General features: G+C 34.3%; 1 protein-coding gene across 1 annotated transcript in view; it reads left to right on the top strand.

Moving 5' to 3' along the window:
• LOC135221749 (keratin-associated protein 10-7-like) overlaps positions 1-171 on the top strand; it is a 9198-nt gene extending 9027 nt beyond the window's left edge. The window contains exon 6 of the mRNA XM_064259555.1: positions 1-171. This exon is cut by the window's left edge and continues 256 nt beyond it. The gene's annotated coding sequence lies outside the window, so the exon portion shown is untranslated.
• Positions 172-15000: the final 14829 nt, after the last annotated feature.

A 15000-nucleotide genomic window follows, 5' to 3' on the forward strand; every position in this document is an offset into this window, starting at 1 on the left:
ACACACTCATAAACTGGATTTTCATACGCACATAAAATAAATGATATATTTGAACAAAATTACAACAGGCAAAATTAGAATTATATCCTTGCATTTTTTTGTACTCAGAATTATATCCTTGCATTGTTTTGTACTCAAGGATCAGTGGATATTAAATTTTTCGATGACTGACTTCGTGTTTTCATTTGCTCTTCCAACCTGTTTGATGAATCCTTGTGATTGTGAGGACATCAAAGCCACCACTATACTACTCGGTTTTTTTTCCATCTGTCCACCCGCCTGTGGTGTTTACGTAAGGTAACACTGCGTCCCGGACTTTAGATAGTTACATTCAACAATAATACCAATATCCTATTTCGAATATTAACGGTATAATTCGCATACAGTAAATTATTAAAACACTTTTCAGTTGCATATATATACCCAGATATCCTTTTATTTACCTAAAACTTACATCGCGTGACTATCTAAAGACCGGGACGCAGTGTTACCATGCGCAACCACCACAGGCGGATGGACAGATGGAAAAAAACAGAGTGTAGGCAGTGATGATGATCTCAAGCTCAATTTATAAATGTGTCCAACCAGATTCCGTAAAGCAAATGATACAGAAATCTGAGATGAGGTACAATTATTATTATTATTATTATTACTGAGAATAAAAAGCCACAATAACATTATAAATATTCATGTACAGGGTTAACACTGCTGTGGTTATTAATTCTCAATATTATAGCCTCGTTACAGGGGTTCTATGCTTCATTAATATTTATTACTTAACAGACCATATCAAGTATTACTTATCAAGCTATAAGTATTACTTAACGTACTATATTAAGCATTACTTAACAGACTATATTAAGTATTACTTAACATACTACATTAAGTATTACTTACATACCTATACCATATAAAGTATTACTTAAGCTACTATAGTAAGTGTTACTTAACATAGCATATTAAGTATTACCTAAGAGACCATACAAAATATTACTTAACAGCTTATAATAAGAATTACCTAAAAGACTATACTATGTTACTCAACAGACTATACCAAATATTACTCAACAGACTATATCACATATTACTTAAGAGCCCATACTAAGTATTACTTGACTAAATAAAATAAGTATTACCGAACAGACAATACTATGTATTACTTAACATGCAATACTATGTGTTACTTAACATGCAATACTATGTATTACTTAACAGACAATACTATGTATTACAAAACAGACTAGAATAAGTATTACTTAACAGGCAATACTATGTATTACTTAACAGACTAGAATAAGTATTACTTAGCAGATAATACTTTGTATTACCTAACAGATTAGAATAAGTATTACTTAACAGACAATACTATGTATTACATAGCAGACTAGAATAAATATTACTTAGCAGAAAATACCATTATTACTTTACAGACTAGAATAAGTATTACTTAGCAGACAATGCTATGTATTACTTAACAGACTAGAATAAGTATTACTTAACAGACAATACTATGTATTACTTAACAGACTAGAATAAGCATTACTTAACAGATTAGAATAAGTATTACTTAACAGACTATACTATGCATTACTTAACAGACTAGAATAAGTATGACTTAGCAGACAATACTATGTATTACATAGCAGACTAGAATAAGTATTACTTAACAGAAAATAATATGTATTACTTAACAGACAATACTTTGTGTTACTTAACAGACTAGAATAAGTATTACTTAGCAGACAATACTTTGTGTTACTTAACAGACAAGAATAAGTATTACTTAGCAGACAATACTTTGTTTGGGTTTTACTTAACATAAAGAAAGAATAAGTATTACTTAACAGACAATACTACTGTATTACATAAAAGCAGAACTAGAATAACGTATTACTTAGCATCACAATACTATGTAATACTTAGGCAGACTAAGAATTTAACGTATTACTTAACAGATTATGAATAAAGTATTACTTTAACCAAAAAAGACTAGAATAAGTATTACTTAACAGACAATACTATGTATAAAACTTAACCAGACTAGAATGAAGTATTACTTAACTTTAGATAAGTTTACTTACAGCTAAGAATAAGTATCACTTAACGAGCTAAGAATAAGTTAATTAACCCTTAACAGAACAATTACTTAACAGACAATACTATGTATAACTTAACAGACTAGAATAAGTATGACTTAGCAGACAATACAATGTATTACTTAACAGTCGACGTGAGCTATTCAAGTCCTCTTTCGTTGTAACTGGCACTGGTCTCTTATAGTGTCAGTGAAAATCTCAATGAAAGCCCTTTGAGAGGATCAGTGCTCCTTGTTCGTAGTGTCAGATGAACTTACGAAGGCTGAGTTCCAGTACTCTCAGTCTTCACGAAGGTGTCTCAGTACAAATGAAGCTTGTTGCGGTATTTAGCGAAGAAAACTAATATCTTTTAAGAACGCTGTGGTAAAAATGTGAGGGTGGTTTAATGCTTACTGTATCACTTTCGGTGATATGGGAGTTACGTATGCATATATATTCACAATATATAATATATATATATATATATATATATATATATACACTTACATACACACACACACACACACACACACACATATATATATATATATATATATATGTATATATATACATATTACATATACATATATATATATAGATATATTATATATATATATATATATATATGATGATTAAAAAACTTCGTCGGTATTGAAGATACCTGCAAGAAACTTATTGATGCCAATAAACCAATTGCTTTTAACGAAAAAAAATATATACAACTTATATATATATCTTATATAAAATAATATATATATATATATATATATATATATATAAATTATATATATACATTATATATATATATATATGAATTTATATATATATATTAATATATTTATATATATATATATATATATATATATATATTTATATATATATATAATATAAAAAACTTCGTCGGTATGAAGATACCTGCAAGAAAAACTTATTGATGCCACTAAACCAATTGCTTTTAACGAAAAAATATATATACATTTATATACGTATATACGTATAAACCAATAGGTTTGAGATGGAATCAATTACAAATGCAGGTAGAAATAGGAAAAACAGTCCGAGAATACTTACACATATCTCTTGGACACATCCGAGAAGCACAAGGTATGAGAATGTGTGACAGAGTAATGATTTATTACAAGTCTAGCGAACTTGATATAGAGGTGAAATATGTCCCTGGGAGGGCAAATTAGGTGGCGGATGCATTATCAAGATATGCTTCGCAAGATGATAGTATGAATATGATAAGTCAAGTAGAAGAACAGAATGAAACAATGTGCAATGGCATAAATATACATATACTTACCATGCATTATACAGAGGAGCTTTCCCGGTAAAGTTTCATAAGAGAACAAGAAAGAGATGAAGATTTAAGGGAACTGCTCAAGTATGTTAGAAATGAAAGAAAATACAGCCAATAAGAATTAACCGAACTAGGAAGGAAGGTTGGATGTCCCACAGATGCATTAATTGACATAGACGACGTATTTGTTTGGATGTGTCACGAATATGATCCATTTGGTCAATTTCTAGGTGTGCTTCACAAAAGGTTAGTACCTAAGAGTCTAAGAAACAATGTCATTCACAAGGATGTTAGTAATTATGAGAAAAGCTGCAACACATGCAACAGCGACAAGGGAAGAACAGACAAGGAAGTACCTCTATGGAAATATCCTATCCCACAGACTCCTTTCGAAAGAGTATCTATAGATCTTATCACCAATCTTCATACCACGAGTAAAGGGAATAAGAATATACTAGTGTGTATCGACGCGCTCACGAGATATACAGAATTGATACCACTAACTATACTCTGTTTTGTTCCATCTGTCCATCCGCCTGTGGTGTTTGAGCATGGTAACACTGCGTCCCGGGCTTTAAATAATATCCTATTTGGAATATTAACAATGTAATTCGCATACAGTAAATTATTAAAACACTTTTCAGTTGGAAATGTACACCTGGATATCCTTTTATTTCCCTAAAACTTAGACATAGTGTAACTGTTTAAAGCTCGGGATCCAGTGTTACCATGCGCGACCACCACAGGCGGATGGACAGATGGAAAAAAAAAACAGAGTATAGTAAAAGTGCCAAGGAATGCGCAACCGCTCTCTTTGATAAGATATTTTGCCGATATTCTGCCCCACAGCTCATTATCTCTGATAATGGGACTGAGTTCAACAACTCATTAGTTCAAGAAATTTGTAACGCCTTTGAGGTAGAAAAGGTAGCGATACAACCGTATCACCCAGCTAGCAATGGCTTGGTAGAAAGGAATAAAAGGAAAGTTTAAGACATATTGCTTCACGTAGTCGGACAGGATCCTGACTGGGACGTCAATTTACCTTTAATCCAATTATCATTAAATGCTAGGCATCATACGAGTACTCGAGTAACTCCCATAAAAGCTTTGATGGGATATGAACCTAAATTACCTTATGCATGGCTGAATCAGCCAATACAGCCTACTTACTCTGAAGATATCATGAAGATAAATCGGAAACTTTAAAGTAATCCACAGAATCCCAGAAGAATATGATAGAGAAGCATCAAGAAGGATTAAAGCCGATAGATTACAAGAAAGGGGATGAAGTCTGTATTAAGAAGGAAGTAAGAAGTGGTATTAATTACAAGTTAGCCACTAAATTCACAAGACCATACAAGGTCGTAGACGTACAAGAGACTAAGATAAAGGTTAAGAAAATGACTAACCAAATGCCCTCTACATATGCTGAATCATTAGAAGAAGAAGAATTTTGGATAGATAAGGACAAGGTTAAAAGAAACAAAGAAGTCGAAGAACCAGAAATGACAGAGGAGTCAGAAGAAATTCCAGAAGAAAGAGCTAGATATAACCTAAGAAATAGAAGAGCTACTTTTCAGTGAAATAGAAGAACAAACCCATTAATCCGTCCTATTATTCCCATGTATTTATTTGATTTCTTTATTGCTAAGTTTACCTTCATTGGTCGACTTAGGAATAATCTTTTTCATTGTTGCAATTCTTACTTTAATTAGTCGGTTTGTAGCAAAATTTTGGAGTTAAGTGCACTAACTTCAAATTTACTTTGACTTGAAGGGGCATATTTGGGTATGTAGGAAACAGTTCAATGGGTAGTATAAGAATTTCAAGACATCTATTAAGTTTAATCGTTCCATAAAAATATTCTTAGAAATAAGAGAATAAATAAGAAGGGTTAAGATAAATATTAAGTGACTTTAAGATAAGGGAATTCGTTTCAGAAATGATTAAGATTTTGAGGGAAACTCACTGACAAATATTGATTGATGAAAATTTATAACAAGATATTAATTGATGAAAACTTACTAACAAGATATTAATTGATGAAAAATTACTAACAATATATTGATTGGTCTAAACTTACTAAATGTTGTCACAGTAGGAAACCACTAGCCAGTTCCTTTAACTGAGTTGCCAATTTTGTTTTAGTATCAAGCAGTAAGAGTTATAAAGTTTAGTGCACAAAGTTACTCAGAATTACAGTAAGAACGTCCAATGAAATTTTGCATAAACACAATACGCAGTCTCAGTAGGAAGTCAAGGACGCACTTGTTAACTCACACAAATACACACAGATATCTCCCAGGACTTGTCCCCAAGTAGCAGATCACAGCATCAATTAAGAAGATCATCAAGTGTCGTCAACAAGGAATGAAATGTATTTTTTCATAAAAAAAGAAAGGTGATATCCACCTAAATAGATTAGGACAGAGGACTGAACCAATCAAATATTGTGAACCTTGATAGATTTTTCATGTTTTTGCTTCTACAATGCATTTATATAACTTATGTGGCCTAAAGATTTATTTATGTTTGCATTCAGTTTTCATGTTTTCTTAAGGTGATTTGTTCATGTTTACATTCAGTTTTGATGTTTCTTTTAATATTACTTAATCAAGGATCTACTCAAATTTATATTCGGTTTTGATGTCTCTCTTATTGTTACCTAAGAATTTATTCATATTTCCAATCAATTTTGATGTTCTTAACATTACGTAATCAAGGATTTGTTCATGTTTTCATTCAATTTTGAAATTTTAAGTTAAAGTTTCAGTATGATTTCCAAGAAGCATAAGTTAGGAGTCCTCATTGAAGGTATGATATTTGCTTCAGCTTAGTTAGAGCTGTCAGAGACAGCTAGGTAGTGGGCCGAGACTGTTACAGTGTTACAGTACGGATTACTGAATTAAGGGAATTCATTTCAAAGGCGTAACTTATCAAAACTTAAGAAAAAGGCACAAAAAACAAATAGAAAAAAGACTAGCGACGGTTACCCTCAACCGCAACGAAGATTAAGGGAAACCTTCTCACACCTGGACGACAAGCGATACTGCCCAGGCACCCTCAAGAAATTGGAACTCAGAAAACTTGGTCACAACTCATTTACGCCTATACCAGCCCTCTTCGCAGGGTTAATTGGCGCTCCTTTTTTGTGACAGGTTAGAGAGCCAGGGAAAATTCCAATAGCCCATCTGGCAAATGTTAGAAAAGGAATTCTATGCTCCCTTGTTTAAAAAAGAGGAAGTGTTAAACTCAAAAGCCCCGCCTTTCCAAGGGTAGGCCTATGGTTTTAACCAATCAATTCAGCAATGCCAAATTGTTAGGATGTCCCAAAATAGGTCCCAACGAATACCTTACTTGGATACCCAAGGGACACACCCTCAAGAAGACAGGGTATGAGCAAGAGGCATTTCCAAATGGAAAATCTACCAATTACTACAGAAGGGGTGACAGGAAGGCAGTTTGGTAGAAAGTCTGTAGCCACTCAGACACAAGAAGGCTTTTAGAGGATGCCACACTCAGTCAAAATCCAAAATGAGAAGGCGGTGCCAAGATGTCATCCGAATAAAAAGGCTGGACGACAGGGAGAGAGAAGACAATGGAGAACAATGGAGAGGAGTGGAGAAAGAGTGGAAAGCAGGGACAAAAGAGGGTGGCGAAGAAGAGACAGAGAGGGAAGCAAAGAAGCAGGGAACCAGAAGTGAGGGAAGAAGTGCGAAGTGTGGTGTGCGAATATAGACAGTGTTAAGTAACAATATTGTAGTCAGTAAAACAAAACGAAGTGCCTTCAAAATAGTTTTTCTCGGTCCAAGTGCCCAGAAACAGTAAGGTGGAAATATTATAAGATTCACTAGCAAGAATAAATACATGTAAGGACACATCAATTTAATTTTTCCCGAAAATATAACTTTAAGGTAAAAATTCCATTTGCCCCCTTTCAGGCCGATCGCTACCTTAGAGCTGTATGACGATATATATATAAGTCATATCACATTACCATGATTCATATACATACATCGAGCTACAAATGTCCTTTAATATCTAATTCACTCTACATCGGAATTAATATATTTTCATATATGCTTAACTGAAGGGGAATTTTTATTAGGCGATAATAGAATTGTCGGCGCCCAGGCGCGAACCCAGGACACCATACAAATCCAGGAACGTCAGTGAAGCTATTTACTCACTCCACCACCGCAAGAGGCTATAAGTTAATGCCGTCTCTCACCCTCAAATATAAATATATATGTATATATATATATATATATACTATATATATATTATATATATATATATATATCTATATATATATATATATATACACTTAACATGCTCCTTGGACTGGTCAACATAACTACGTCTGCAGCATTATGACAGTAGACTTAATAAGCTCAACAGTCATAACAACATTTTCAAAGTAGGAATTTGAATTAAAACCAGTTTTCTTTGAATGTTGAAGTTTTCGGCTGTGTTTAAGCTGCCTGTATGTTGCAAAGTATTCTATAGACCTAAAGAAATAATCTAAGCCCTCTGAGATGTAATCTGTTGCTAATCAATTTATTTGTAGAGTTTACATGATCTTTGAGGAATACAATAGGAATATGCATTACAACCAGTTGTCTTTGAATGTTGAAGTTTTAGGCTGTGTTTAAGCTGCTTGTATGTTGCAAAATGATTTCTAGGCCTAAAAAATATTCTAAGCCTTCTGAAATGTAATCTGTTACTAATGTTTTTATTTGTAGAGATTGCCTGTTCTTTGAGGAATAAAAGATGATGATGATTTTGATTATATGGAGAAGATGGCTATTAGGCTAAATATCATAAGTGCTAATATCAAGGCGGATGGTACACTTGTTTTTCAACTGGTTTAGAATATTATTTTCTTAAAAGTCCTTCTGCTCGCTTTTGGTGTATAATTTATTCTTTCATAAGGTAACTTGAAGTGCAAAAATGTATAGATAACCTCATTTGCTTTCTGGCCAGAAATTGTTAATAGAGAGATGTGCCTGTTAAGTGTAAAGTAAAGAAATCTAACACTTAAGCCTAGGAACAATATCTTGGCTTTGGCAAAAGAATAATTGCATAGGCAAATATTTGATAGCATGCCATTATTTTTGAAATATTTAAGAAATATAACAAATAATTATGTATGAATATCCAAATATTCCTCTAACACATATACTAAATTGAATGTTTTCAAGATAATTTCATTGTCTCTCCTCATTGCTGACCTACTTATGTTACACCAGGTGGTTATTGCACCGACACTAATGAAATGATGCGTCATACACGCTCCCGTCACACGTTGATATCGGTGGGCGCATTCTACTTTTGAATATACATATTTACATTTTTTTTAGCATTGAGGTGTAAAAGCAATCAAATAGGACTATTTCAAATTTTATGCTTGCTTTGGAACCATTATTAATATTTTGTCAATTTTTTCGCGTTTTTATTTGATATTTGAACTGATGTTTAATGACTCCACTTTGGTCAAATGCTTCAGCTATGTGTGAACGAAAGTTTTGAAAATGTTTCGTAAGAGTTTTTTCTGAAATTTGCTACACGTGGCATTTTCTTATAGTTTTGAAATATATGACAGATTTCACTCTTATGAGACATATTATGGCCTTATTGTATGCAATAATCGCGTTTCCGCTTTGAAATAATTGATAAATATGGAGGATGCTAGGTCGCCAGTTAGTGAATTTTGATCGAAATCCTATGCAGTCATGTCGCATGAGATTTGAGCATCACTGTACATTCAAACGATATCACCAGTGATCTAACGATATCATGTCACAACACTTGTACTGTCCTTTTATTACTTATGGGGTATTGAACCAAAAAACCTGTTTTTGAAGGGTAAGGCAGGAGAGAAAATGCTAGTGGAAAAGGGAAGTGGGAAGGAAGAAATTATGATTAAAGTAAAAAAGAAGATATTGAGGTCTTTGTTCTCTTTTCATCTTTAACGGTTAATTAAAGGCTGAAGGTGCGATGTTTCCTTTATCGAATGACCTTTCACTAGCACTGTTGCGATGGTAATTACCTTCTAACATCTTAATAACCAAAGCGGACAGATTTACAATTATAAACGCACGAGTGACACATTCCCCTTGATTGTATGCGTGAAAATACACCATGAAGTAAGAGTAACTGAGTGCTCATGCATTTCTCCACAGAAGTGGCAATCAAAATGAATTTCAGGAAGCAGAAATAGTCAATCCTTGAAGCACAGAAGGCACAGAAATCCACAAATGGTCCAGCAACGAGCCCTAAACTGCACTTCCAGACTAACGTGTTATTGATAGTATATTTCCAAAACTACAGGCGTATACTGGGTCCCTGCGCTTCCCTCTGTTTAAGAGTTTCCACAGCACGGGTTCTTTCCTCTTGGGTTTACGAAGGATGCTATGGGCAAGTGTGCTGCCAAGAATAGCAGGTGTTCCCGAATTTCGTCGGTGATTGATTGTCAGTCGCGTGTGAATGGACGTGTTCTGAATTCTTTTATTTGCTATATATATATATATATATAATATAGATATATATACTATATATATATATATATATATATATATATGTATATATGTGTGTGTGTGTGTGTGTGTTTTGATAGATAATAAACGGATGCTATTAATCACTTCTAATCTTAATTCGTGGATCAATGGCATTCAAAACAGAAGTGCAAATACTTTAGTGTCCTTAAATATTCGCATGTTCCCATACACCACTAACATAAAACCAACGTCATGATCTAATTTGGATCAAACGAAGTCATGAAGGAAAGTGATATTGAAATAGTCCATAGACTGAATTTATGAAGCACTGGGGCACAGCCGGCCAATCAGCACCTGTGACAGTGACAAGAAGGAGTTGAAGTGGTTGGACAGCATCATAATGAAATCCAGAAAACAAAGGAGTCGAAGAAAAAGGTGGAACTTGACGAAAACTCCATATGATTTATGATTGAAAACGAGAATGAAACCTAATCGCACGGAACAGGAGACGTGTCACAGGGTCACGTGACTTGAAATTCAAGCTTCCAAAGAAAGGTGGTTTCAGCCTCCCACCGCAGACCTCCTCACACTGCAGCTGTACCGGTCATGATACAGAGCCAGTGATTTTTCATCACCCTGGGGGAGACGCGAACCCGCGACATCTGAGTGGCATACCACGACACTAACCACTATACCATCACTAAAAAGTATACTTGTCGGAGAGGCTGGACAGCAAGGAGGTAAAATCAAAGGCTGAGAAGTGGTTGCAGCTGGGGCAGAAGGGACGTTGCAAGCACCCTCTAGTAATGCCTACAGTGCACCACGTGAGGTGGATTGATGGCATTACCCTCCTACGGGAAACGTGAGATAGTGGAAAATATCCTAGTTAATAAATTTAACCTTGCGTGTTACCTAAAATATACTTTCAACATAAATTCATTGAAGCTGAGTATGTGTACTGAAAGACTTACTTTCGATAAAAAGGAAATTTCACTCATTTGAAGTTTCAGGTGATTCAAGATTGACTGAAAATTTGAGAGGAAAAATACGTCTCAATGCCGGTGAATAATTAAAATGTTTCTTTTCTTTTAATGATAAAATGAAAGAAAATTTGCTATCATTTAACACCGCCAGGAGAAAAAGGAGAGAAGCCGAGAATAAGAGAAAAAATAAAGCTCCAAATAGAAGACCGGTGTTTAAATACCGAGGAAGTGACTTTGAAAACGAGAGAAGAGGCGGCAATGTAGCAGAACCAGACCTGGATCAGGAACAGATATGGAAAAGCCGTGCCTGTCTTCAAGCGGCTTAACAGGAAAAACAGGAAAGTAAATAACCCTCCCATTAAGAGAGCTAAGAAAATAATGGCTGATATTATTATCTATCTATCAAAGTGCCGTGTCTTGGACGTTGGTGATCATTTGCCTCCACCTCTCTCGATCTCTAGCCGCTTGTATGAATTGATTTACAATGTAATCTCCGATCTCTAGCCGCTTGTATGAATTGATTTACAATGTAATCTCCATCCAAATCTCCCGCCAAGCTGTCAAAGCATTTTACTCTTTGTCTACATCTCGCTCTCCTGCCCTCTATTCTTCGAGTAAGGCACAAATGCTTCTCACTTCTTATTATGTATGCCAATCTGTCTCTTCCTTATTTCTCTTGCAAGGGCTCTCTGTGTTCTTATTCTTGATAACACCTCATTTGTCACTCCATCTGTCCATGATATTCTCAACATTCGTCTATAAAACCACATGATATTATTACAAAAATAAAACAGAAGAAAATGAATAGCAATTCTAAAATAACTGAAGATGGGTTTGATGGCTTTCCCCAAGAACCACCAATATAACAACCAAGAAGTTCCAGAAAGATTAAACTTGAAGAAATCTGTAGAAGTGACAGCAAGTCCGTAAAACACATTATGCCGTAAATCATTTTGCACTACAGTCCCGGAATAACTCCTACTAAACCAGATAAGTGGCGCACAAAGAGAAATTCTCAAAGCATGGCATTGAGACATTGGGAGAGAGCCACCTCCATCTGTTATACTTTAATAGGAAAGGTTAACCTAGTGGAAATAAAGAATATTATTTCGATCTAGACAGCCTTGAGGTTAATGGTTCAGCAACACTTGCTGGCCGACTGATTCTGTGGAAAATCATCTGCGTGTAGCATCCAAACGATTGACTTATTTGTTGGCTCACATGTAATTACGAAAATGTATTTTGAGGCATGTTTGCGCTTTTTTAAGCAGAATGTATTCAATTAAAAAGGCATCCTGACGTGTTCTTAACTAATGAGCAACCTAGTTTTCAGTCGTTTGCATATCTGAAACTGCTCAATATTAACTTGACTGATTAGTCTCGACCGCGGGTACGTTTCCACGACCCAAGGAATTGATACAGCACGGCATAAGCCACTGAGAATGATTTCGGAACCTTTGCTGATAAACAATTTACAGAAACGCATCAATCAACAAAAAAGAAACAATTTCATGAACAGAAAGGATGACATATGTGATGGGTTTTACTCAGACCGACGGCCTAATTAATCTCGTTTTAATGGCTTTCGTCAAACATTAAATTCTTCGCTATTGGTTTCTATCCAGCTCATCTTCCGGCTGACAGGGCACAAAATCGTATGTATTGTAACCTGGAACTTGTTCCTCAATACTGAGTCGATTACATTACCTTTAATACTATTACTATGTGAAGAATGAGGAACAATAAATGAGTGCGGCATTAATAGCGTTGAACACGCATATTACCAGACAGACAGGCAGCTATCACTTTTACATACATACAAACACACACACACACACATATATATATATATATTATATATATATATATATATATATATATATATATATATAATTCGAGCTACAAATGTCCTTTACTATCTAATTCGCTCTACCTCGGAATTGATATATTTTCAAATATGTAAACTGAAGGGGAATATTTTAGTTGATAATAATTTCGTCCCCTCATGGGATCGAACCACCATCCAGCAGACAGACACGAAATCAGGACGGCATTGACGTTACCGATTCGGCTAACAGTAAGGCTGTAAGTTTATACCGATTTTGACCTTAAAAATCACCGCCGAACTCGGTTTTTTCGTAATTAGAATCAATATGCAACCCCCTCGACTATGTTAGCCAATTCGAAGGTTTGACGAATATAGCCATATTATGAATAATTATCACATCACCGTGATTCATATAAATCATTCGAGCTACAAATGTCCTTTAATATCTAATTCGCTCTACCTCGGAATTGATATATTTTCATATATGTAAACCGAAGGGGAATTTTTTAGTTGATAATAATTTCGTCCCCTCATGGGATCGAACCACTGTTCAGCAGGCAGGCACGAAATCAGGACTACATTGACGTTACAGATTCGGCTAACAGTGAGGCTATAAGCTTATACCGATTCTGACCTTACAAATCATCGTCGAACTCGGTTTTTTCATAATTAGAATCAATATGCAACCACCTCTACCATGTTAGCCAATTCGAACGTTTGATGAACGTAGCAATATTATGAATAATTATCACATCATCGTGATTCATATAAATCCTTCGAGCTACAAATGTCCTTTAATATCTAATTCGCTCTCCTCGGAATTACGAAACAACCGAGTTCGATGATGATTTGTAAGGTCTGAATTGGTATAAACTTATAGCCTCACTGTTAGCCGAATCGGTAACGTCGATGTCGTCCTGATTTCGTGCCTGTCTGCTGGACTGGTTCGATCTCATGAGGGGACGAAATTATTATCAACTAAAAAATTACCCTTCAGTTTACATATATGAAAATATATCAATTACGAGATAGAGCGAATTGGATATTAAAGGACTTTTTGTAGCTCAAATGATTTATATGAATCACGGTGATGTGATAATTATTCATAATATGGCTATGCTCGTCAAACGTTCGAAATGGCTAACATGGTAGAGGGGGTTGCATATCGATTCTAATTACGAAAAAACCGAATTCGACGGGGATTTGTAAGGTCAGAATCGGTATAAACTTATAGCCTCACTGTTAGCTGAATCGGTAATGTCAATGTCGTCCTGATATCGTGCCTGTCTGCTGGACGGTGGTTCAATCCCATGAGGGGACGAAATTATTATCAACTAAAAAATTCCCCTTCGGTTTACATATATGAAAATATACCAATTCCGAGGTAGAGCGAATGAGATTTTAAATTACATTTGTAGCTCAAATGATTGAAATGATTTATATGAATCATGGTGATGTGATAATTATTCATATATATATATATATATATATATATATATAGATATATATATATATATAATATATAAATTATATATATATATATATATATATATATATATATATATACATATATATATATATATATATATATATATTATATATATATATATACATGAATAATTATTACATCACCATGATTCATATAAATCATTTGAGCTACAAATGTCCTTTAAAATCTAATGCACTCTACATCAGAATTGGTATATTTTCATATATGTAAACTGAAGGTGAATATTTTAGTTGATAACAATTTCGTCCCCTCATGAGATCGAACCACAGTCCAGCAGACAGGCACGAAATCAGGACGACATTGACGTTACTGATTCGGCTAACAGAGAGGCTATAAGTTTATACTGATTCTGACCTTACAAATCACCGTCGAACTCGGTTTTTTCGTAATTAGATCGATATGCAACCCCCTCTACCATGTTAGGCAATTCGAACGTTTGACGAGCATAGCCATATTATGAATAATTATCACATCACCGTGATTCATATAAATCATTCGAGCTACAAATGTCCTTTAATATCTAATTCGCTCTACCTCGGAATTGCTATATTTTCATATATGTAAACCGAAGGGGAATTTTTTAGTTGATAATAATTTGTTGATTATTGTCTTGCTATCCATTCCATAAGAATTAATTACGCATAATAATAATAATAATAATAATAATAATAATAATAATATAATAATAATAATAATAATAATAATAACTTGGTTGAAGACCATCTTTTAGGCAAATGCTGTTAAAATAAATGGCAGAATTAAACGAGTTGATTTTATACAAAAACTTTTTTCTAATTT

This window comes from Macrobrachium nipponense, chromosome 3, assembly GCF_015104395.2.
Source record: "Macrobrachium nipponense isolate FS-2020 chromosome 3, ASM1510439v2, whole genome shotgun sequence".
Lineage (NCBI taxonomy): Eukaryota > Metazoa > Arthropoda > Malacostraca > Decapoda > Palaemonidae > Macrobrachium > Macrobrachium nipponense.